At 35.6% G+C, this 24,396-nt stretch overlaps 1 protein-coding gene and 1 pseudogene across 4 annotated transcripts in view; one reads left to right on the top strand and one right to left on the bottom strand.

Annotated features, from left to right (window-relative positions):
• LUZP2 (leucine zipper protein 2) overlaps positions 1 to 24,396 on the bottom strand; it is a 423,667-nt gene that overhangs the window by 98,963 nt on the left and 300,308 nt on the right. The window lies entirely within an intron of this gene.
• On the top strand, positions 1,253 to 1,380 carry LOC116666772 (annotated as a pseudogene).

The following is a 24,396-nucleotide window of genomic DNA, read 5'->3' as shown; positions in this document are numbered from 1 at the left end:
CATTGAAGAGATTGGGGCATGGATAGAATATTTTGTTTTAGCAGTACCATAAATGTGGTTCCAGTCATAAGAGATGTGTCTTATTAAAGTGAAAAACAGACCAAGTTTTTCTTTATGCCCCTAGCATGAATTTGCTATACAATTCCATATGTGTATGTATCTATAAGCAGTGTTTGCACTTTAAAAAATGTTTGCTAACCTTATGTAATGATCTCACTGCTGCTAAACACAAGGCCATTCTTGGTTCTTGTCTTTGTTTCATTAGCAGGATTTGACAGAGTTGATCATTCCCTCTTCTCCTTGCGATTTTTTTTTTTCTTCCAGCTTGAATTATGGAACACCTCACTCTTTGTTTCCTCTTTCTTTTTAATGTTCTCTGTCAGTGGCCTTTGTCAGTCTCCACTTGATTCTCACAGATCTCAACTCCAGAGTAACTCACGGCTCAGTTCTGGAATATTTTCTTTCTTTATCCTCATTACCTCATTGATCTCATCCATGATCATACTTTTAATACACTTTCTGCCAAGGATTACCAAGTTTATATCTTCTGGCTGGATCTCTCTCTTCAGCTGCAACTGCTACCTCATCCATCATAAGTAGTCATCTCAAATTTGAGGTATCCAAAATTAATGTCATCTTTTTTCCAAACCTCTTTCTCCTACAGTCTTCTCCCTCTCAGTTAAAGATAGCCCCATCTTTCTGACTGTTCATGCTAAAAATCTTGGAGCATTCTTGACTCTTCCCACTGTCACTATGTACATAAGTTACTCAACACATATAACTGGCTTAATGATAAAATATGTATTCAGAATTAAACGAGGCATCTGCATCATTCTCTCCAGTCTGTTTTTCAAACACTCTTGTTAAAGACGTATTACAAACTTTCAATCTTTCATCCATGTCCCTTACCTAAACACACACACACACAAACACACACACACACATGCACACACACACAAATCTTTTTATTTGTGTGAAATTCTAAGTTAATTCCTCAAATTATGCTGATCATCATTTCTCTTTTCAAACTTCTCAAGAGTGTTTCCTTCTAAAATAGTTTCATTTTTATTTTAAATTATTCCAACGGGTATTAAGGGTGTACTTTTTCTTCCCAAGGTTAATAATTGCTTTTATTTTATATCCACTTGATCCTTTATTTCCTCTTAACATTTTACAAAGAGTTGTTATTTTTCATACTCTTGTATTTACCTCTCAGGGTTACCTGGAACACTTATTTTAAACATTTCTATCTATGCAGCCAATTAAGCCAATTGTACACTTTTCCCCCATAAAGGCCTGGGTGTAAAGGCTACAAAGAGCAGCTTCCTCAGTAGTGTATGCAGCTTCTTGCTTATACAGCTTGGCCACCAGAAGAATGACGTCACCTACAGGCAGGGCTTTACTAAGTTTAATGTGAATGAATTTGAAGAGATGGTGGCTGAAAAGTGGCCCTTCCAAGCAGGTTCTGGGGTCACATATATACCTAATTGTGGCCCCGTGGACAAAATGGCAAGCCCTGCACTAGTAAGGGCTTCAGCACTGCCCCTTCCTTACTCATGGCCACCAATAAATTCCGTCCATTTAAATAAAATAAATTCTTTGTCATATTCTTCTATGTAGTTAGTATTATCTACACTGAGTTTTATTTGTTGACCTTATTTACTGTCTTTCTTAGCACAAGAGTTTTCATGTATTTTGGAATTTGGGTGTGCAGATTCATTTTTTGATGGAGGTGTTATCTTTGTATCTATCTACCTATTTATTTATTTATGCTTTAAATTTCTTTATTTGCACTTTAAATTTCTTTATTTGCCTAGTAGTCATGCAGTTGCCTCGACCTGCTCCTTCGGCTCTCTAATATTTATAATACTAAAAGAAAATATGCTTTGAACTCATGATCTTGTGGCTTAGATCAAACAGCATGTTAAGGGTATTCACAGAGGGATAGTTCTTATACAAAAGCTCCCCTGCCTATGATTAGCACAGCTATTTGGAATGCATGTGAATGAGCACTTCGCTCTTGAAGGATAAGCCTGTGCTCAGAGTGCATGCTGAATGCTGTGGATGAGGCAGCTGCCAATATGATGATGCTGAAGTGTCTCATGGCAAATTTACCTCTGTCCATCTCAGTTTTGGGGTCTGAGGGTGTCAGAAATTTCACAATTAAAAGTCAGAACCCTAGTTTTGATTTTATTCATTTTACCATTCATTTATTTCTTCTTTAAATATTAAAGAAGTGCTTCTGTAACCCGTGTATGGTGGGTAAAAAAAGGCATTAATACAAGTATCATCCATATCATATGTCACTAGGAAATTGCAAATTAAAACAGCAATGAGATACCATTACACATCTATTAGAATCGCAAAAATTCAAAACACTGACAACACCAAATGCTGTCAAGGATTTAGATAGAATGGGAATTCTCATTAACTGCTGGTGAGAAAATAAAATGGTAAAATCATTTTGGAAGACAGTTTTGTGGTTTCTTACAGAAATATGTATACATATGATCCAGAAATTGTGTTCTTTGGTATTTACCCAAAGAACTTAAAAACTTACGTTCACATAAAACCTTCACAAGGATCCTTACATCAGCTTTATTCATAATTGCCAAAACGTGGAAGCAGCTAAGATATCCTTCAATAGGTGAATGAGTGAATCAACTGTGTGGTACATTCAGATAATGGAATATTATTCAGCACTAAGATGAAATGGGCTATCAAGCCATGAAAAAACATGGAGTACACTTGAGCATTACTGAGCAGAGGAAGTCAGTCTGGAAAGTCTCTGTATTATCAGAGTCTAAAAGTATGACATTCTTAAAAAGGTAAAATGATGGAGACAGTGAAAGGATAATTGTTTGCTAAAGTTTGAGGGAGGGAGGGATAAACAGGCAGAACCCAGGATTTTTAGAAGAGTGAGACTATTCTCTATGAGACTACAGGGTAGATTATTTGATTATACATTTGTTAAAACCCATATAATGTAGAACACCATGAGTAAACCCTAATGTAAGCTTTGAACTTTGGGTGATAACGATGTATCAGTGTGAGTTCATTGACTATAACAAATGTACTGCTCTTTGTGGGATGTTGGTAGTAGAGAAGACCTTAGGTATATGGAGACATGGGGAATATGAATATCTGTACTTTGAACTCAGTTTTGCTGTGAACCTGCAACTACTCTAAAATATAAACTCTATTAAAACAAGCAAATTTGTTCAACTTTATTAAAAACAAAATAATATCTGACCTCATAATCTACAAAGCAATAGACTGAAATAAATGGTATATTAATTTAAACCAAGTATATTGGATCTTCTATGTAAAATATATATTCCTTGAGGAATAATATTACTATGTTTGCATAAAGAGATAACTTTACCTACAAGTCAGTGGGTCTGAAAGTGTGTTTTCTGGACTATCAGCATCAGTGTCACCTGGAGATTTACTGGACCTCAAATTGACTCAAACTTATAGAATCAGAAACTCTGAGAGTGGGGTCTGGCTATCTGCAGTTTAACAAGCCCCTCAGGTGATTCTGCTGCTCATTCAAGTTTGAGAAGCACTGCTGAAAGCAAAGGTAATAACTTGCCCCAGATTTATACAGAATCTAGGGCTTTGCATTTCTGGTTTTGTGCTCACAGCAAAATATCTCGAGTTCATACCACGTACAAATATTTTAAGTTAACTACTCCCATTCTCTCACCTCTGTCACCCGACCTTGAATGACTTTAAAGAACACAGAATATTTGACTAACACGTGGCTACCTTCAAATGCTGTTCTAGTATCACTACCAAGCAGCCCTCTCAAATATGGTCAAAGCACACCCATAAATCTTTCTGGCTGCAGCACTGTGACAGGGCTATTTTTCATGATGATGGGAATATGATTCAAAAAGCCTTTATCATAAACCTTGCACTGTACACTCTTCACGAATAGTAAATCAGCCATCCAAATAGCTTTTCTAATACCCGGTTTCACAAACAGTCCCTTTGCATTTTGTAAGGGCCCTGGAATCAACATTGCCCCTGCTTGACTTGCAGTTATGGTTTTCAGCAAGCTCATCAGGGTTCTGAAACCAAACATAGACTGGGCTAGTGTTTTCCATGCCAGGTGTTCTGGACTGGACTTCACTCAAGACTCACTTAAATCTTAGAGTCGGAGTCAGATTGTTTTTCCTATCTTAACTACTCTACTAACCACAGCAAAGGAAGTATCTTTATCATAGAGTCAATGACTTACAGTCATCAATAACGATTTGCCACTTAACAGTAATAAAAATCAATATAAGACTGTATATTTACAAACTCGCATGTTATTTTCATCATGCAATTTGCATGCACATTTCTATCTTGTGGTTCTCCTGACAGCCTTACGAGGTGAGTGCTAGAATACTCATTTGGCCAGTGGGTAACTAAGGCTGTGCGTTTCCCATTATAATACTGCATTGCCCTAATCCTGGGTGCCTATTTGATGCATTTATTAGTTAGAACAAACTGCATTTAGCTCTGTGTGATGAGATCCAGAATAGCAGAATCTTAAACAAGACAGAAGTTTCTTTTTCTCTGACTTTCTGACATAGAAGTCAAAACCGTGTGATTCTATTCCTTGAAGGTGTTAAGGGCCAGACTCCTCTCACCTGATGCATTGCCACCTCTCTGCTGTCGCCCTTGACTCATCCATGGTGTCCTCACATCTATATTTACAGTTCACCATCAAGGTAGAGGGGGGAGAAAGAGAAAAGGCTTTTCCTTTGTGGATACAACCTGGAAGGTACCAGTATCTCTTCCATTTTACACAACAGTGGCCAGAACATGGGGTTGGTATTGGCCCAGCCAACTGAACAAGAGGGTGGGAAATGTTTATTCTGGGTGTCAATTTGCTCAGATAAAAGTGGAGTATCTTTTCAGAACAGAGAGAAGAGCTTTAGGGGAGAACCATCAATCTCTGCCACATTTGACCACTCTTCTCTCACCTTAATTTAGAGCCTGAATCTTAACTCTTAAAATAGGAAGTGAAAACTGGTAAATAACAAATTTTAGCACTAAAGTTAATTACCAGAATGCATGGGAAGCACCTTTTTCAGCTAAAAGTATTAGTCCACTTTGTGCCTCTTACCTCCATGAGTCTGCAAAAATCAATTAATTATGAATCTTGCTCCCAAGACACTTATTATCTATCTGGTGAAAAAGCATCACAGATGAAGGGTTCAGCCAATTTTTTTTCTCACTTTAGGGTCCTCAAATCACCTTCAGAACCACACAGGGTATTTAATAGTAAGTCAGAATCCTGGTTCCCGCCTAGACTGGATAAATCAGAATCTCTGTTACTGTGGCCCAGGGACTTACATTTGAGCATTACTCCCAGAAGAATCTTATGTACATTTAAGCTTTAAAACCACTGCAGGGTGAAAGGAAGAAATGGATAAATTTTAATTCTTTCTGGATCCCTTTTATGTGCTCTTATTAATGTCCTTCTGCAGTATTTGCAGGTTGGTCTTTCTATGCTTATTAATTCCTGGCAGGTGTTAGAGCTCAAATGTTACAGAAGGAAATTATGTAGAATCACTAAAAACCATCAAACTTTCACAGTCATTATCCTATACAAGCTTCTTAACAACCCTGTGAGGTAGCTGGCAAAATGCAGTATTACTATTTAACAGACAAGTAAACTAAACTGACACTCAGAGAGGTCACAACACCACACAAGCTGGATGGAGAGCTTTACCTGACTGCAGGTCCTGTGCTTTCTGCACCTTCTTACAATTTTCTCCCAAGTAATAAGAAGGTTGAGAGCAAGACCCCAAGCCTAACTCCCCCGTTGGATTCTGCTTTGCCATTTTGGACCCATGAAGATGTTCATTTTGACACCTCCTTCCTCAGTGCCTATAATTTGTCCCAACCAGAAGGCCTACTTAGCAATTTTTAATGTTGAAAAAAATATTTAAGGTCAAATGGTCCTCCTGAGGAAAGAAGGAGGGAAGTGACACTGAATGCCTGCCCAAAGCACTAATCTAGGCTCTTCACAAAAATACAGGTATAACAGCTCACACTGAAGACCAAAGCTTCTGTCACTCTATTATTCTGACTTACTTCATGCTGGGCTTATAGTGTATAAATAATCAATGATCCTGCGTTTACCTTTATTTTTGTCTAATTATGTTCAACAAGGTAGAAATATTCACTATTGAAGGAAGTTATGAATAGATGTAGGATTTCAAAATCACTAAATGCCACTTCATTTTCAAAATTTGGAAAGACCTACAGCTTGTACCAATCTTGTGCCCACATTTGATTCTTCTTAGTGGCATGCCTGCTACGAGCTGTGCTTTTAGACTAGCACTGGGGTTTTAAAGCATTAGAGCCCGTGAATGAACTGCCATCACATCTGTCTTAATTGCATTTCCATCTGCTCGTGCGGTGTGCACCTGTACTTGGCTGATTAGACTAGAGCAAGGGAAGAAGTCTCCTAATGTGGTTCTTTTCACAGTCAAAACCAAGATTTTTTTCACTTTTTATTTGATAGGGAGATAGAGGGAAAAGAACACGAAATGGAGGGTATATGTTTTAGTCCTGGGTCTCCCATTTACAAGTTATCACCATGGACATATCCGTACCGTGACATTTCTAACCCTCTGTTTCTCTGTCTGTAATTATGTCTGCTTCTTCACTATGTTAGTGTGAGAATAAAAGAAAATAATAAATGCACGAGTGCTTTGTAAACACAAAAATGCAAGTTTGCATATGCCACATATTCATATGTCACTGAGACTGAGCATAACCGATTGAGTATGGGATTCTCCTCAAACATGGAGTTTACTGGTTAATGAAAAAAATCCGTATGTGCTTCTGCTGCTCCAGTGTGCTGAAATTACTCTCCATTTTGGTGGGTATAAAATGGGAGATCAGAGCAGGAAGAGAGGAATATTAAAGAATTGATAGGTAATTCACATTTTAAATATGCTTTCTAATCCTCCAAAATGTTTTAATCTCCTTAAATAGGTTAGTAGATGCACTGCTGAGCTGCTGCAGCCAGGGCAGGGAACGGAGCGCTGAGATGAGGGAGCACAGATGAGACTGAAGCAAACAGAGCAAGCAAATACAGTGTGAAATTCTTCCAGATGGATATAAGTGCCCATAATTAGTACCAAACATTGTGCAAAGCATATTAGATGGAGAAAACCTCCTTCAGAATGCTACTGAATTAGACTAGAACTGGTATAGAAGGTGAATTTTTCAGTGCTATTAAGTAAGGGCTGAGAACAGTCTGCAAACAATCGTGACTACTCAGATATGAGAGATCAATAGCCCAGTGCAGAGTGATGTGGGGGAAAACAGTGTCTGGACACATGAAAAGGAATGAGAACAACTTGGACATCTGTTATAACAAGGAGGAAGAAGGTGGCAAAGAGGGAAGAGGGATCTGGGTAAGAAGAGGGGGAGGAGAAGAAGGAAGAGGAGAAACATAGAAGACCAGAATTGGATTTAGCTAGCACAAGTCTAGGTTTCCATCACCTCCTTAAGAAAGTGGGATAAGGAACGAAGAGATAGTTGTATAAGGACCTCTGTATCATTATAGTTGGGGAAAATTATTTCCTAAGGTAACTCCATGGCACATTATACATAAAGCTCACCCAAAATGTGGGTCAGTCATTCTCAAAGAAATGTTCACATTGAATTCATAAAGTTCAGAATTTAAGAATTTTTCTAGATGCTATTAAGCAATTCTTAATGTGGGTTCTAAGGAATACTGGCCCTATGGAATAATAATTGTGATAATATCACAAACAATTCTGTGAGGAAGTAAAGTTGAGAAACATTTCTCTTTGCTGAAGGACAGCCCAGAACCTGATTTAAACAGAGTCTAGTGATGAGAGGTCATGATACTTCTAGTGGAACTCAGGCTCCCTTGGAAAGCCTTTCTGGCAAGTCAAATCAAGACTGAAGTATCCAGAGGGGATAAATTCAGGTTGACACTACAACTTACAGAAAGGGTGATCTCTGGAACCAAGTATACATGATGACTGGTTTGATGGTAGCCGACGGATGAGAGAGATGACCAAATTTCAAGAGATGAATTATAGCCAAGTAAAACAGAACATCATTTTAGTGGTTTAAGGTCATTAATTGACCATTTCCATAGAGGAAATGGTGGTGGTTGACAGTCTCACTAATAATCAACATAATTCAAATTCATAAGAGACAACAGTTTTATGTAACTAAATTATTTTAAAAATATTAAAGAGAATATGAAGCATTTGGTAAGAGACAGAAAGTAAAGTATAATGGAAAGGTATTTTAGAACATGACTAAAGAGATGATAAACTTGTATAACTCTTTTGGGAAATAATGTGGCAATATATTTAACTGTCTTAAGGTTCTTATTACACTGTAACTCTGTATTACTATTTTTAAAGGATGAGCCTAAAAATAGTATAGGGGAAAAAGAATCAAGAGGCAAAGAGTTGTTCATTATCCAATATGAAACACGGAAGTAACATAAATGTTTTTCAGAAGAGATGGTTAACTGAATAAACAGACATTCATCCCATGGCCAATTTATATTTTCATTGTTTCTCTTACAATGATTGGATTGCAATCTTCGATGCCAGTAGAGAATTGGATTTCTTACCAAGAAGATGATCAAGATAAAGATTCCAATCACATGAATCTTTGTTTTCAATAAAATATATTATCCAAGAGCGATCTCCTTAGGACTTTTGTATAAATGATAGTCTGTGACCGAGATTAAAATAGACTAAATGTCTTAGGTAATTTTTGAGCCATCGAAACACGGAGAATTCAGGACACTTTAGGGGAGGCTTTATCAGAAGTTTCTTCACTCAAGTCCTTAGTTAAAAACGAGGAAATTCTACCTTTAAGAGGCAGGTTTCCTGCTTGCAAGCAACAGAAACAGATGGTAGCTATCTTACAGGAAAAGTTTGTATGTGTATGCATATATACATATACATAGGAACTGATATACTCAAAGATTTTCATAGGTATAGGGTGGACGCAGAACGAGAGTTAGAAAACAGGCAGGACCCATGGAAATTCAGGAGACAGGGCAGAGAAACAGGCAAGATTACACTATAGTTACTATTAAAGGTAGCTTAGTGCTCCAAAATATTCTATAAGTACTCAAAATTCTGGCAGAACAGAATTCAGGGGAAAAGTGGAGGTGGGGCTCTACTTAGATCATACAACATTAAAACAGACAGGGTGGGAATGTTTTCGTAAAAACCAAACAAAATGAAACAACAACAACAACAACAATGATGAAATGAGTTTCACATAGCAGATCAATGAAATAAATGAATATCCTTCTGTTTAAAAGACTAATTTATTTGTTTCTATTCAACATTAATACCATTTTACCCTCTGCAATCTAAGCTGCCCTTTCATTTGTTTTGCCAGTATGTGTGGGGCTGAGTGTTTTTAATTCTACATCTGGCTCAAATTACTCGAACAGCTCTCAAAACTCCCAAAGGAAGACTTAAGAAGACTTTGTCATAGGGTGGAAGATCTCCCATTTCGGGGATAGATTCCCAAAGGTGATTTGGGAGAGGTACCAAAGATGCCTGGCAAATACGCAAAAAAATCACACGGCCAAATCAATGAGCAAATTCTTTCTCACTGCGAGCAAATTCTTAGATAGCTGGTTCTATCATTCACCCTATTTTGTTGCTCTTACATTCTCCTGATTAGATCCAGGAGAAATCTTCAATTAGGGAGTCGTGATTTTTAACACCTGCTAGACCCCTTTGACAAGGTTAGTGAGATGAGTCCACCGGAACAAGAGTTGAAGACAGAAAGGTTCCAAGGAGCTAGAAATAGCTACGGGGAACAAGTGGCAAGTACTAAAGCTTAAAAGCACTTTGGGGAGGTTTTTAATTCACTGTAAAATTTTTACACTTAGGTCCAAAGCAGGTGTCGTCATGGCAGAACATTTGCAGCATTCCGCCCTAGATTTTATTTGTGATGATGGTCCCAAAGGTGTCGGAGGAGTGCAAATAGAAACCCTTTGTTTTTGAGATGGCTGGACAAGGTGTAATGAGAACTATGGGGATCCTGGCCATGGCGTCATTAAAACAGAAAGATTCAGAGTATATGTACATATATTTCTCAAAGAGTATCATATTTGAAAAAAAATTGCTTGATGTTTTTGCTTACATTGATATTAAACTCAGTTTCCACATCAGAACTGGCCAAATTTACATTTTAAAAAGAACCCCCAGGTGATTCATTGTATCATAGCTTGAAAACCACTGATGCAGATAAATAGAGATTAGATGCCAGTCTTCCTCTCTTTGTGCATATGTGCGGAAGGAAATTCTGAGGTAAGAAGACAACAGATTTCCTGGAACCTTGCAGTCCTGAGAACTTCCCCCAAGTTTCTTGTCAAACAAGCATCACGAAAAGCAGAACAGTGAGACTGTATCTCACAGGACACCTCCAAATAACAGGAGGATTTCAAGTCTGCATGAAAGTAAAGCAGACTTGTCAAAGGAGATCCAAGGAGCTTGCAGTCCATAGCCACACCCAAAACAAGCTTAAACTTCAGTAGAAAGGGTAGGTAGGTCAACTGTTACAGTTTTTAGTCAAGAACACCAGGGGCAGAAGAGAGAACACCAAAACTTGAACAACGGCAGGGTTGATAAGAAGAGAGAGAGAAAGAGAGAAAGCAGCTTCAGAGCTTCATAAATGTATATTAAACCCAGTGCTTCTTTGAAATGTTGCCAAAAGCAAAAATATAGCAAAACCAAAGAATAGTCATTAACCAAGACTATCATAATGCAAGTGAAAATTAACCTCCTACACCCCTGGGAGATTGAAATCTAGGTTCTCCTACTCTTTAGAGTCTTCTTTTATCATAAGGTGAGAAGTGGTTTCTACTGGTTCATAGAAGGAATCCTTCCTCCTTCCTTTGGTGGGAATGTATTATTTTATTAATTTATGTTTTTAAGGAAAAAGAAAGATTATGGGCCATAATTTATGTTCTATCACTAAATTGGGTTGCTCACTAACTCTTCAAAAGAATTTTTGAAGCCAAGATATGTTCCTCAGATTCTGTTGCTGTCCTGTATCCTGGGAAACAGGTTTTAAGATTGGAATTGATACCACTAGCAGCAACTGTCCATCTCAGCTCTTACATATATGTCTATGATCCATTTTGACAAAATGTGTGTATGTGATACTTAACCACAAGGAATGGGGTAGTTCTTTGCTGTGTAGGATGAATGCCAAATTTGAGAGTACTAAATAATGAATCATGATGAGCTACCATACTAAGTTGGAAGACGAGCTTCCCACGTGCCCAGGTTTCATTTAGATCCAGTGCAAACATGATGCATGTAACAACTGTCTTCCTGTGATGACACAGATCTTACAACATGAAAAACCACTAATACTTGTACTAAGCTTGTTTTCTTCACAATCATTTAGTTGTAGAATATAATTAATGCCTTTTGAAAATCATATTATATTTAACCTTGAGGGACCTTCTCTCCCAATTTTTCCATCTACTTATTATTTACCTTTAAAAATGTCTTAAACACCTAGTTTGTGCCAAGAGGTGAGAGGTAGGGTCCTGAATGGGGTAAGCTGGGGAGACAAGAGGTTCAGGAAAAGTAATAGTGCAGTTAAATGTGGCAACCTCTATAGTAAAGGTGCATACACATAGAGAGAAAGTGATTTGGGACAAAGAGTAACTTCCTTCTGTATAACTCAATTTCCTTCTCCTCCAGTATTAACTTAGGCCTTTATGAATTTTGTTTCATTTGAATTATAATAGCATGGATAGATATTGATCAACTTTGTACTACGTACTAATGAAGATTATTAGCTGGAAATAAGGAAGCAGTGAGATAACAGTAAGAGTCAAGTAAGTGGTGGTGGATGTGGGATGAGAGGGAGCAGGAACAGGTGTCTGAATGGACCAAGACCAGGACAACTGGAGCTCACTTGTACCCTGTTCCTGGCTAATTAGTGGGTTGAGTAGAAGCAGATACAAAATATCCCAATAGACTATAATGAACCACAGAAATATGATTGAGTTCAGCTATTATGATTGATGAGTGTTAAATGTGTTTTATCTCCCAAGAACGTTGCATTTCAAAATGGAAGTGAGATAAGCCAAAGAGTGAAGCCCTGAATCTGGACATGCAAACACGGACCTGAGGCTGTCTTAGATTTTTCTTCTTTTTTGTATTTCTTGTTGCCGTCGTTTTCTTTTCTCCTCCCCTCAAATAATGCAGCTCAGCACCACTCAAACTATACCTTACCCTGCTTTGCACAGGAACATCCTCAAGGATTATATTATTCACAGACTTATCATTCAAAAGGAAAGGATGTAGCAATATTTTCTAACTTTATATGGATCATTAAAGTTCTTTGCATTTGGCAACAGCTCTTTAGTTCTTCCAAGTTCTCCTGGTGAGATAGTCGAGACAGGTAAACATAAAGAGCAACTGTGACATTATTTTATATTCCATTTTCTCTAGGCGTGATAACAACTTCTTAGAAACTTTCTCCCCCAGTGAGAAATGAGAACAATTTTGTCCTAGTAAGTTACTTGAGTTGCCTTGGAAACCATTGTGCTGTCTGAAAAGAATAATTTTATCTTTAAAGAGAGCATCCCTCAACATAGTGGTTATAATTTTTCAGGAAAAAACAAAGTAAGGCAGAAAAATAATTATATTTTCCATTCTGGGGAGGCAACAAAGTTTAGATGTCAAAATTCAGCTTCAGAAAGACAAGAAAAGAATGCTTCTCTAAGGATAAGCTCCTAAAAGTGTACTTAACAATTGTCACCGGAAAGGGGGTCTTTAGAGGATTCACCGAGGCCAATTTAGATACAGGAATGTTGTGTTTCCTTCTGGGAACAATTATCGACATTCTTTGTCAGAATAAATGTAATGAAAACTATGGCTCCTCTCTCCAGAAAAAAACAAGTTTATGCATACTTATGGACAGACTACCTGAATCCCACGTGTGAATCCTGGATTCAAAATGCTTGAACTAGGATATACCCCAGTTAAAAGACATAAGATTGTTGGGTCTAAACAAAGCTATATGAAGAAGATAAAGGTATTAACAGTTTTAGCTTAAAAACACAAGATTTATAGTGAAGGAGTAAGAATGAGAGGATGGTGGCTAGGAGCATGCTAAATGACTGTAAACTATAAAAGAACTATTTCATGGAATTTACATGAGTTCACTCTCGAATGCAGGTCAAGATGGTAAAATAATCATAGTTTATCAAGTGCTTATAACTGTGCCAGATACCATCCTAAGTGCTTTGCATATATTAACATCGTCTTACATTTGTAACAGTCCTAACAGAAAAATAACTTTTTCAGACGTTGGCATCTATAGAGGGACATGTCAGAATTCCAACCAAGAAAACTGGGCTTAGAAAGACCAAGATATCACCCTCTTCTGCTATACAGCCTCACTATATGGGAAATAAGATTTTAACTCAATACAGAGAAAAGTTTGATTATAATTAAGCTGTCTCACTGTAATTTTCTTCTCAAACACTGTCATGTTTTTCATATTAATACTATGTTATTGTTGGGAAGAATTACTCATTAAGTATCTTCAGAATAATTGTACAAGATTAAGGAAATTTGTTCTAATAAGTTTTGGTAACACTGACTTCTACAATCAAGTGGGCCTTTTTTTTTTCCTGCTTTGGGAAGAATTCTCACAACTCAGCTTTTTTAATGGTTATGTCAATTCCTTGTGTTTTTTGAGTCTGTTTTGGGAATCATATAGTCTACATATTTGTTAAAATATAGTGTCATACAATTTTTTTCAGAGCATTCTCTGTTGTATATTTTTAATATCTTTTGGCATTTGCAGTTACAAATTTCTTTTCATTTATAAGACTGTTTAGTCATCTTCTTGGCCAAAGCTGCAGAATTTATTTCATTAGATTTTTGAATTTATCATTGTTTATTTTCCTTATTTTCTTTCATCAATGCCTTCTTTTTTGTCAATTATTTATTTGCCTGGGATTTAATTTATTTTTTCTTTTCCAACTTTTTAAGTTGTATGCTTGGCCCATTATTATTTTAGCTAATATATTTAGTATAAAAATTTATTTTTTCTTTTTTTAACTGGAGTATAGTTGGCTTACAATACTATATTAGTTTCAGGTGTATTGAATATACTCCATTCAAAGTTATTATAAAATATTGACTATATTCCCTGTGCTGTATATTACATCCTTATAACTTATTTATTTTATATCTAGTAGTTTGTAGCTTTTAATCTCCTTCATATGTTTTGCACCACCCCCACCTGTTTTATACTCTGTATCTATGAGTCTGTTCTGATGTATTTGTTCATTTGTTTGATTTTTTTAGATTCCACTTATAAGTGAAAACATACAGTATTTGCCTTTCTGTGTTTGACTTATTTCATTTAGCATAACATCCTCTGGGTGCATCCATGTTTTTGGAAATGGCAAAAGTTTCATTCTTTTTTTTTTTATAACTGAGTAATATTCCATCACACACACACACACACACACACACACACACACATATACAAAGCAAAACCACAGTGATATATCACCTCATACTTGTCAGATGGCTATCATCAAAAAGACAAGAAATAACACGTTGATGAGGGTGTGGAGAAAAGGGAACCCTCATGCACTGCTGGTGGGGATGTAAATTAATACAAAAATTTAAATGTAACTTTCCCTTGGACTATTATTACAGCTACATTTTACCAATATTAATGCATTTTCATTATACTTCAGTTTAAATATTTTTAAACACGTTATTGTTTCTTCTATGACAAATGAGTTAAAGTACTTATAAACAAAAATATATATTTTTGTTATTAATTTATAGCATAAGGGTAGAGACTTTAGTTGGCAGGTTACCATTTTTACAGTTGAAAATAGAGTATATTCTCTAATTGTTGGGTGAAGAGGTCAACATTTGCTTATTCAATTATTAATCTTGTTAATTGTATTTTTAAAATAGTATACATCTTTATTAACTTTTTTCTCTGATGGACCTGTCAGGTACTCAATTCATGAGTTGCATCTTAAACTCAGTTGTTCTGTTTTATAATTTATAAAGGTATTATTAGATTCATATATGTTTGGAATTATTACATCATTCTAGGCATGCATATTTTCATATTAAATAAGGATTCTATTAATGATTTCTATCATAAATATAATTTTGTCTGATATTAATACTTCAACTTTAGTTAATGTTTTCCTGGCGTATCTATATTTTTCCTATCTTTTTACTTTCAATGTTTTGAGTTCTTACAACATATGTTTGTATTTTTAAATATAATCGATAATATTCTAGATGTTTTAAATGGATGTTTTAGTCTGTTTACATTCATTGTGGTGATGTATTTGGGTGTACGTAAACTATGTCGATATTTGCCTTAAATGCTGCAAAGTCTTAATATTATTATTACCATCATTGTCGTAAGATTTTTTGTAATACAGAGACACTCTAGAGGGAGAAAGTTTTCCTTAGATGTCCCCTTTAATAACCCTCGGCCTACACTTTGACTGTGGGTATAGCCCCTTTTGGTAGCCCAGCTTTATTTAAAGGATTACATTTGGAAGCTGGACCCAAGGCCTAGAACATCTATGTGCCAGTTAATCTTGTATGTGGCATTTGCCCATAGGGTGCTCTTGACTTCAAGTTCACTTAAAAGTTTTGTTTCAATTATTTATCTGCACTTGGGGATTGATTTTCTCTCTTGAAAGACAGTTTGAAAAGAGAATATGTGTTATAATTTATGAAAAATTTAAATGTATTGGGCAAAAGGGTTTTACTGAATATATAGTTTGTAACATGGTCAGAAGTACAATTCCATCTGTTACTGCTTCACTTTTCTTTGAATTCTTCTCCCCCATCATATCTGCCTCATGCAAAGACCCTTCCCAACTCATTACACTACTGCACGCTGCATTGTTCTTGTAGGAATTAAGGACACACCATGGCATATTAAATCTAATGACAAATTTTGCAATGAATAACTAGTATAATTGTATTTATTATCAACCTACAGAAGTGTTAAGTCTTTTGGTTACTATTGCACTAACATTTTGGTTAGCAAACGTATGGCTCTTGGGAGATAGAATGATGCTTTTAACTCAATTTATTAAAAGGACATGGAATAAAACAACCCAAATATCAGGCCTTTAGAGGTATGTTTTCTCTCTTGTCATTTACTTAATAAATTTGTAGACTTGGCAAAATTACTTAATGCTATGGTCTTAACCTTGACTGCACATATAAATCACTTGTGGATCTCTTTAAAAAGTACAATTGTTAAATCCCATCTCCAAATATTCTGAGTAAATTTTTCAGGAGTTGAGCCCAGAAACATAACATTTAAGGGAAAAGCCTAATGTAGGTAACTTTTAAAAGCTTCACAGATAATGCTATCCTCAGGCAGGACCAAAAACTATTACTACTACTATTTAAGCAACCTACCTAGGACTTTCCAGTCTGCAAGAGAGGACTGCGGATTTAGATCATTGTTCAAATCCCTTCCTATTCTTGTAATTACGATTTTTTTCCCCGATTCTTACAGAGCTTTATAATTTGAACATAGATCAGAATAAGAGATAACGTAGTATCAGAGAACCTGTGGGTCTCTTTTAAACTTTTCCTAGATGAGACTATGGCCCTTTCTAGTGTGCTCCTGTTACAGAGCATGCCGACATTTGTCCTAGGCTGGGATAAGACTTGTTCTGTTTTAAGCCTTTATAGACATAAGAAGGAAGAGTTTAGAATAAGAAGGAATTCTTAATTCTTTGGGTATCAATGGAATTAAAAAAAAAACTTTATTAAAGCAACAGTGTACAGATCTGGGGCTCAGATTTTGCTTCTTAAAAAAAGAAGACTGCTATTTAAATACAAGAAGAGAAAAAAGAATCACTCCTTTTTCCTCACATATATTCAAAGTGCTGTTACATGAAATTATGAAATATTTGTCAAGTTTATCAATTTATCAGCATCACTAAAGAGGAAAAGCGAACCACTACTCTTCTCTATGGCAAAATATGACAGGGGCTAGTTGCCACGATCTTTCGGCCAACAATCAATACAGAGATTTATGGCAAGGATTGTGTCCAGAAACATTCTAATTATATTCCTAGGCTGTGTCGTCAGTATCAAGAATAAGAATTAAGACTCATCCCTATTATTTTCTCCCTAACTCCCAATCGTCTTGATTCCTTCCTCTGGACTATGAAAGATCACACAACAAACTGAGACAGCCATTTGACTGTCATTAAAAAGTAGCCCTAGAGTGTACAATGTCTTCAATTCTTTTAGTTTCACAGGAATTCGTATTCCTTGAAAGGAATTGCGTTTTAACAGTAAGGTGCCTGTGAGCAGATAAGCCATCCGGCTGTCTTCAGAACATTTGCAATGATCATTTAGCAGTGATAAAGGATTCCATAAAGATAAAAGCCTCAGGATTTTCCTCATCAATATTGTATTGTATTATAGTACTAAATTCAGCAGCACATGCAATTTGGGATATTAATGATTCATGACTTGATTATATTTAGCACCGTTTTTCATAGTACGTCTTTGCAGCCTAGAAGGTTTAGTTTCTCTAAAAGTAGATGATTTCTTAACAAAAATGATAAAAAAAAGAACAAAGATATTTAATCCATGGGCCTTATTCTGGTGAATAGTATATCATCAATGAAACCAGCGTAGTGACCAAAAACCAGGTATGCAATAAAGGACATTTCTTCCCCCAAAGATGTAGATGTGCACAAAATAGATTTCCTAGAGGATCATTTCTAGCAGAGTTGGAGTCAACCTTTTAATAAACTATTTGGAAGAATATATACACAAGAAATGAAAGACAATTACAGGTGGAGCTCAAATATGATAATTTTGGAACAATAATACACATGAGAATGCAATCTACAACTTGATTTCCTCATATATAAAATTGGAATGATAATTGTGACTATAACATATGGCTGTTATTAGGATAAAATGAGATATCAAGTATAAAGCATTTGGAACAATGCCTGGAACATAAATGCTAACAGTTAGTAGCAGCCATGGTGATAGGAATGTGAAAGGAAAGTAATTCTTAATGGCAAATCCAAGTATGGGCTTGATGGAAGCTTCAAAATTCCAAAACTCTAGTAAAACTTTCTGAATGTATACATTTTTTCAAGGAGAGAATCCAAATCTTTTCTCATTCTTTAAGTGTTAGTGGTCCCAAATATTAAAACAAAACAAAACAAAACAAAGCAAACAAATCCCAGATGCAATGAATTTCTCATGATGCTGTATGAGTCAATTTAAAATGAAAAATAAACATACATTTAAGCTGCCTAACTTAATAACTTGGGAAGAAAACTGCTTAAAAAACAAACAAACAAACAAACAACAACTCTGTTATCAGCCACAAAAGTGAACTGAAATGCTCTTAGCTTGTTTCCTAGGGACAATAGCCCAATGCTCTTCTACTACTTTCACAACCTACAGTTTGGCGAAGAGCCCTACGTTCAGAGTCAGAAGACCTGAACTGTGTCTCAGCTAATTTGCAATCTTGGACAAGTGATTTAACTTATCTGAGTCTCAATTCATCTCTAAAAAACAAAAATGGGATAAACTGAGCCACATCCCCTTTTCAAGGTTGTAAGGATACAGTAATTTTGACTATATATAAACATTTTATAAAAATATTAAACATTGCAAATTAAATATTATTTCTATGAATAGTAATGACAACACATACCCATTTTTTACAAAAAGGCAGTAGAGTATAGTAATTCCTTGAACTGTGGTTATCAGATAGGTGTAGTTTTATCTTGCTCTACTACATATCAGCAATGTGATCTGGGGAAAAAATCCTTAAGTTTTCTTCCAAGCCTTAGATCACATGTTAAATGATGAGAATAATAACATATAATAGATAGGGTTGTGATATATAAGGGCATTACCGCAGTGCCTGATACATACACGCTCACTATGTATCACCTGTTATTATCTTTATTGCCCTTATGCAGAATTATCATGTAACTGTATCTACAGTCTACTTTATTCATCTGGAAGAGATGAGATTGCTCCTCACAGGGGTATTATGAAGCTCAAACTCACACACTCTGATAACAAGAAAGCACAATACTGAGATGAGGAGCAGTGGGAGAAATTGCTACATGTTGAGCACATGTGAGTCAAAATTCCAAGCAGTTCGTTCCAATCTCCAATACATTCAGCTCAAAACAACCCACAAGTTGTATCCGTTTTATAGATAAAGACATTGAAATAATAACAGAAATAATCTGGCAAATCTGAAGTTTAAAATGGTTTCTGTCTGTCTTCCAGGCCTGAATGTACTCACTGTGAAATAAACCACTTTGTGTTTCCAGGTACCTGGACTCCCCTGTTTGAGCCATTATTTTCCCACAAGTCATGTTAAAAATGTGTAACAGTTGTCATCCTGATACATTTTATCCACAGCCCTGATCATCATCTCATAACGTCCTACCTTTGTTTTCCACACAAAAGACATCATTCCACATGTCTTTGGTTAGTAATAGTCATCTTTCAACAGCTTCTCAGATCTCAGGCAATTCATAAATACTAATTTGAAGTGTACGTTCTATCCCGTGTGTTTAGAAGCCTCAGCCAAGAAACACTCTATATTCATCCTGAGTAACCGCCTCTTGTCCGTGTAAACCTAAAAACCTCCTATCTTGTGTATTCATACACAAATCTCTTATTTAATATAGTCTAATAAGTCAGTTAACTAGTATTTTATATACTTATGCCTGTAATGAAAAGCACAAAAGTGAAAAATATGGTTCATAATTAAAAGAGATCTAACATATGTCAGAAATGGCAGGGGACAGGGATAGAGGGGTAGGACACAGAGGTAGAGTAGAGAGGATGGACATTGAAGGATTTAAATTCTACCCATCATTCTTGGTCAGCTCAAAGGCTGCCAATAGTTGGTGTTTTTGTTAATGTTGATGCTGTTATTATTTTTATTATTATTAATTTTATATTGTTAGAAAGTAGCAAAAATTCCAAGTAGATTTAAAGAAAATTTGATTTCTCTTGAACCATTTAAGAGTTAGTTGTCAATGTAATGCTCACAGATATTTTAGTGTGCATTATGTATTAACCAGTATATCCTCAAGTAACCTGAACACAAGCATTAAAAAAAAAAAATCCACATTGATACATTGTTACCATCTAACCTTTGACTCCATTTAACTTTTCCCATTTGTCCCAATAATATCCTTTATTATAAAAACTTTCAGTCCAGAAGTACATTTTGCATTTGGTTGTCAGGTTTCTTTAGTGTCCTTCAATCGTCCTAAGCCCTTTTTGTAGATTTCACGACCTCCATATTTTGGAAGATCGTGAATCAGTTATTTTGTAGAATACCCCTTATCTTGGTCTTGTTTGATATTTCCTCTTGATAAGATTAGAGCTCTGCAACTTTGGGAAAATATCACAGAGATAATGGTGTTTTTTTCATTTCATCCTATCAAATGGCACATACATCTGACATGCCCTTTTACTGGTGATATTAGTTTTGATTTAAGTGGTATCTGCCAGACTTCACTGCTATAAAATTATTATTTTTTCCCTTTGTAATTAATAGGCATTTTGGGGAGAAGTATTTCAGGACTATGTAAGCATCCTAATTCTCAAAATTCTTTTTTTTTCTTTTTTTCCACTTCCTTCCTTTGTTCCACACCAGTATGGTTTCATAGTTTCCTATTATTTTAATGGATTATAATCCACTACTACCATTATTTATCTATTTCTAGATTTATCCCAATTTGACCAGTTGACCTATTCACACTGGCTTCCGTGTCCTCTTCTACGTCCCAATCATTATTTAAGCAATTTCTTATTTTCTGGTACAGTGAGATTTTCTAGGTTCATCTTGTACTTTCTCTAACTCCAACACTGGAATTAGTTCTCCAAACTCTTAGTTCTTTATAGTAGAAAACACAATTTGGAAACTGAGATCTGGGTTCTAGTTCCGATCATAGCTATTGGGGTGATCCAAGGCCCTTTTGGTGGCAGAGCTAGGGGATTTCTAGATGCATACACTTACTTATATACATTATATGTGACATCTTTGCAAACACACATTTTATACATATGCATTTACACATGGCCATACTCCAGTAATAATCTTACGTCACAGGTTTTCTCCTTTTCCATCTTTCTAACCTCCTTCTCAGATAGTAAGAAACCTGCCTCCCTCTAACTTATGTATGTAACTACTTGAGCAGTGTCCTGTATAGAAGAACTCTCTTGTCATTGCCATTGCCTGTCTACAGGGAAACCCTCCTCACTCCATGCAAGCCCCAACTCTCTGCACTTTCTCCCCTCTTATATGGCTATCCTTTCTTGGCCCAGGCTCCAGTCCCCCATGTTCCCTACTTTGGGATAACCCGCTTCAACGTCCTTGGTCTCTACCAACTTTGCTATAATTTTAATGTCAACAGTTGGGAAATCAGTGTTTTTAACTACTACGTTTTCATTCTATTTAATGCTCCTTTAAATACCATTTGGTATAAAAAGCTTTAAGGTCCTGATAACTATTGATGATACTAGCAACAGTGACCACTTAATGAGTACTTACTCTCTGCTTGGCAATGGGCTAAACCCTTGGTACACATTTTCTCACCTAACCCTCATTAGTGCTCAAGTCACATACTGTCATTTTTGTTGGCATTACCATTGTCCATATATTTCTTTAAAATTTCAAAGTGATTTTTTAAATGAAAAGTTTCTTGATAGGTCATGAAAGTGTTTGACAAACATAAAATGGTAAGATTCATAATGGTTAACATTCACTTAGGTGATTAATAAATGTTAATAAAATACACACTGCTTTGGTAGCAAATATGCAGAAATACATTCTATATTAAGGGATTTAGAGTACTGAGGTTGCTAATGCCAAACTTCCTAACAGATACAACATTTCTGAGTCCTTTCTGTGGTAGGAATATGAAATGTCAGGGGGCAGCAGGGTTTAACGTGTACTGTAACATGCATCAGGAAACTTGGATCCTGATCTAGCTCTGCAAATTTTTGGTCCTGTTGCTGTGAGCAAGGCATTTTCACTCTCTAAGCCTTAAGTTTGTTATCTGCAAACTGAAAGATTTGAATTAGATTATAAATGTATACTGTAGCTTTAAAAATCCAACATTTAATAAAATGTAAAACTTTACGAAGTATAAAAGTGGTGGCACTTTTAAGAACCATAAATCCATGTTATTAATGCAAACAATTTGCTTTCCTTTCTTATGGGATAGTAACCCAGACCTTTTCCCATGTGTCTCTTCAGAAGGAAAATGCTAAGGTAGACCACAATAGATGTCTCCACACTATTAGGATTAGTAAGAGATGTTAGCAAGGTCAGTCTAAGCCTACATTTAATCTCCTCTGAATGAATTAAATGCCCATATTGGGGGGGGGGGACATTGAGCTTTCAGTGTTTCTTCTAATTGCACAATGAAATCAAGTAGGGAAAGCTTTTTAAAATATTGGTGTCTGAGTCCTGTCACCCACAAATTCTGATTTGGGTGGTCCCGAGTAGAGCCCAGAAATAAAATTTTCATTTGTTTTTGTTTTGTTTGCTTGTTTGTAAGAGTCCCAAGTGTTTCTGATTGACTGTCAAGTTTGAGAACCTCTGGGATAGAAGGAAAGGATCTCTGCTTCAGATTATCTAACTAGGAAACCAGATTATGAGTCTCAACCTTTATAGAAACCTTAAGATTAAATAACCTTAAGAGTGAAATCCAAAATATTTTTCTCAACAATCCAAATAGCACTTACTGGAAACCAATTTTGCTCAGCAAAATTAGTAACAGTGATGTTTTGATTTTAGCAATTTTCATTGGTTTGGTGAATATTATCTTTCAGAATACTCTCTTTTTCTACCGTTACTGAGTTTTTCCCCAGCAAACTTTACAATGCATAATAAAATTTGCAAATTTGACACAGAAGAGAGATCAGTTTACAACAAAGTGTCCAGTTACTATCATTCAAACACGCCTGTAAATCTCTTTTTCCCCTTTTCTAGATCTACCTATGCCGTTGTAGTCTTTCCTTTATTGCTACTTATGGCTGTCCCAGATCACAGAATATTGCTACAGGATATCACACAGGGATCCCCTAGCTCAACTGCTTCCTTTTACAGTTAAGATCATTGAAGCCCAAGGAAGTGAAGTTATTAGTCCAAAAATCACCCAAGGAGTTTGTCAGGACTAAATATTGATCTGGAATCCAGATCTCTGGCCTCCAAGTTGAGTGTTCTTTCCATTAAACCATGGTTATTACACAAGGTACTAAAGTACAATGCACTTATTCTATCTTATTTACTTGTATTTAATTTAAATATATGATAATGCATATATTTCAATTAAATATTATCTTCTTTCAATTCTGACAATGCTTATGAAAATTCGTTTAGAACTTACTGTAAGGCACTTTATAAAGTACAAATATATTCTGATTTTACTGCTTTCTACTTATATATAGAATTTTGTTTAAATCAAAGTATTTCTCAATCCTCAGTTGCCATGAAAACTAATGACACTGCATAATTTGCCATTTTTGCATATTTTCTAAGTTGTGTTCCTCTGTTTCTGAATGAAAAGAAAATGGACCATTTAGCAACACATTATACAAAACTAAGTTGTGGCATATCATATTCTATTTTGTTATCTGCAAAGCAACATTTTTGAAATGGAACACACACTTGGAAAAATACGAGCTATTATATCTATTATGGCGTCAGACTTTATAATAATTAAGTCCCTGTGAGTAGCAAGATAACATGTTATTTATTGTTTAATTTTACCTTTGGTTGAGAGTCTGGGCTATTGTAGAGGATAATATGATCATTTAATAAATCTAAACCAGTCAAATGATAACATCAGAATTTTCTAGTGTAAAATCTCCTCTCATATTTTGTTCTATTCATTTCTGAAGGTTCATTTCCTCAATAATGGTTTTCATTACTTCACAGATTTGATTTCTCTTTTCTTCTATTGCATGTAGCAAACACTCTGATATATTACATCTAGTTCTACTGAAGCAAGCTCTTAGGAGATGGATACATTCACATTTTACTCATACATTATTATTATTTCTACACAATTATTTTGCATCTAATATATACCTTCTAATATTCTAGGCACTAGAGATGTATCAATATATACAGTGACATGGTCCTCATTGAGGCTACCTTCTATTGGACATTTATCTTGATCTTTTCCCCCAGAATCCTAAATGCCAGCATGCACACAGTACACACACTATTACACACTAGAGATTCATGCATTGCAAACACTTAAAAAAAAAAAAAAAAGAGGAAAATAAACTG

The sequence above is a fragment of the Camelus ferus genome, chromosome 10 (assembly GCF_009834535.1).
Source record: "Camelus ferus isolate YT-003-E chromosome 10, BCGSAC_Cfer_1.0, whole genome shotgun sequence".
NCBI classification, from domain to species: Eukaryota; Metazoa; Chordata; class Mammalia; order Artiodactyla; family Camelidae; genus Camelus; species Camelus ferus.
The sequence above is the reverse complement of the archived record's forward strand: the minus strand, read 5'-3'. Positions and strand labels throughout refer to the sequence as shown.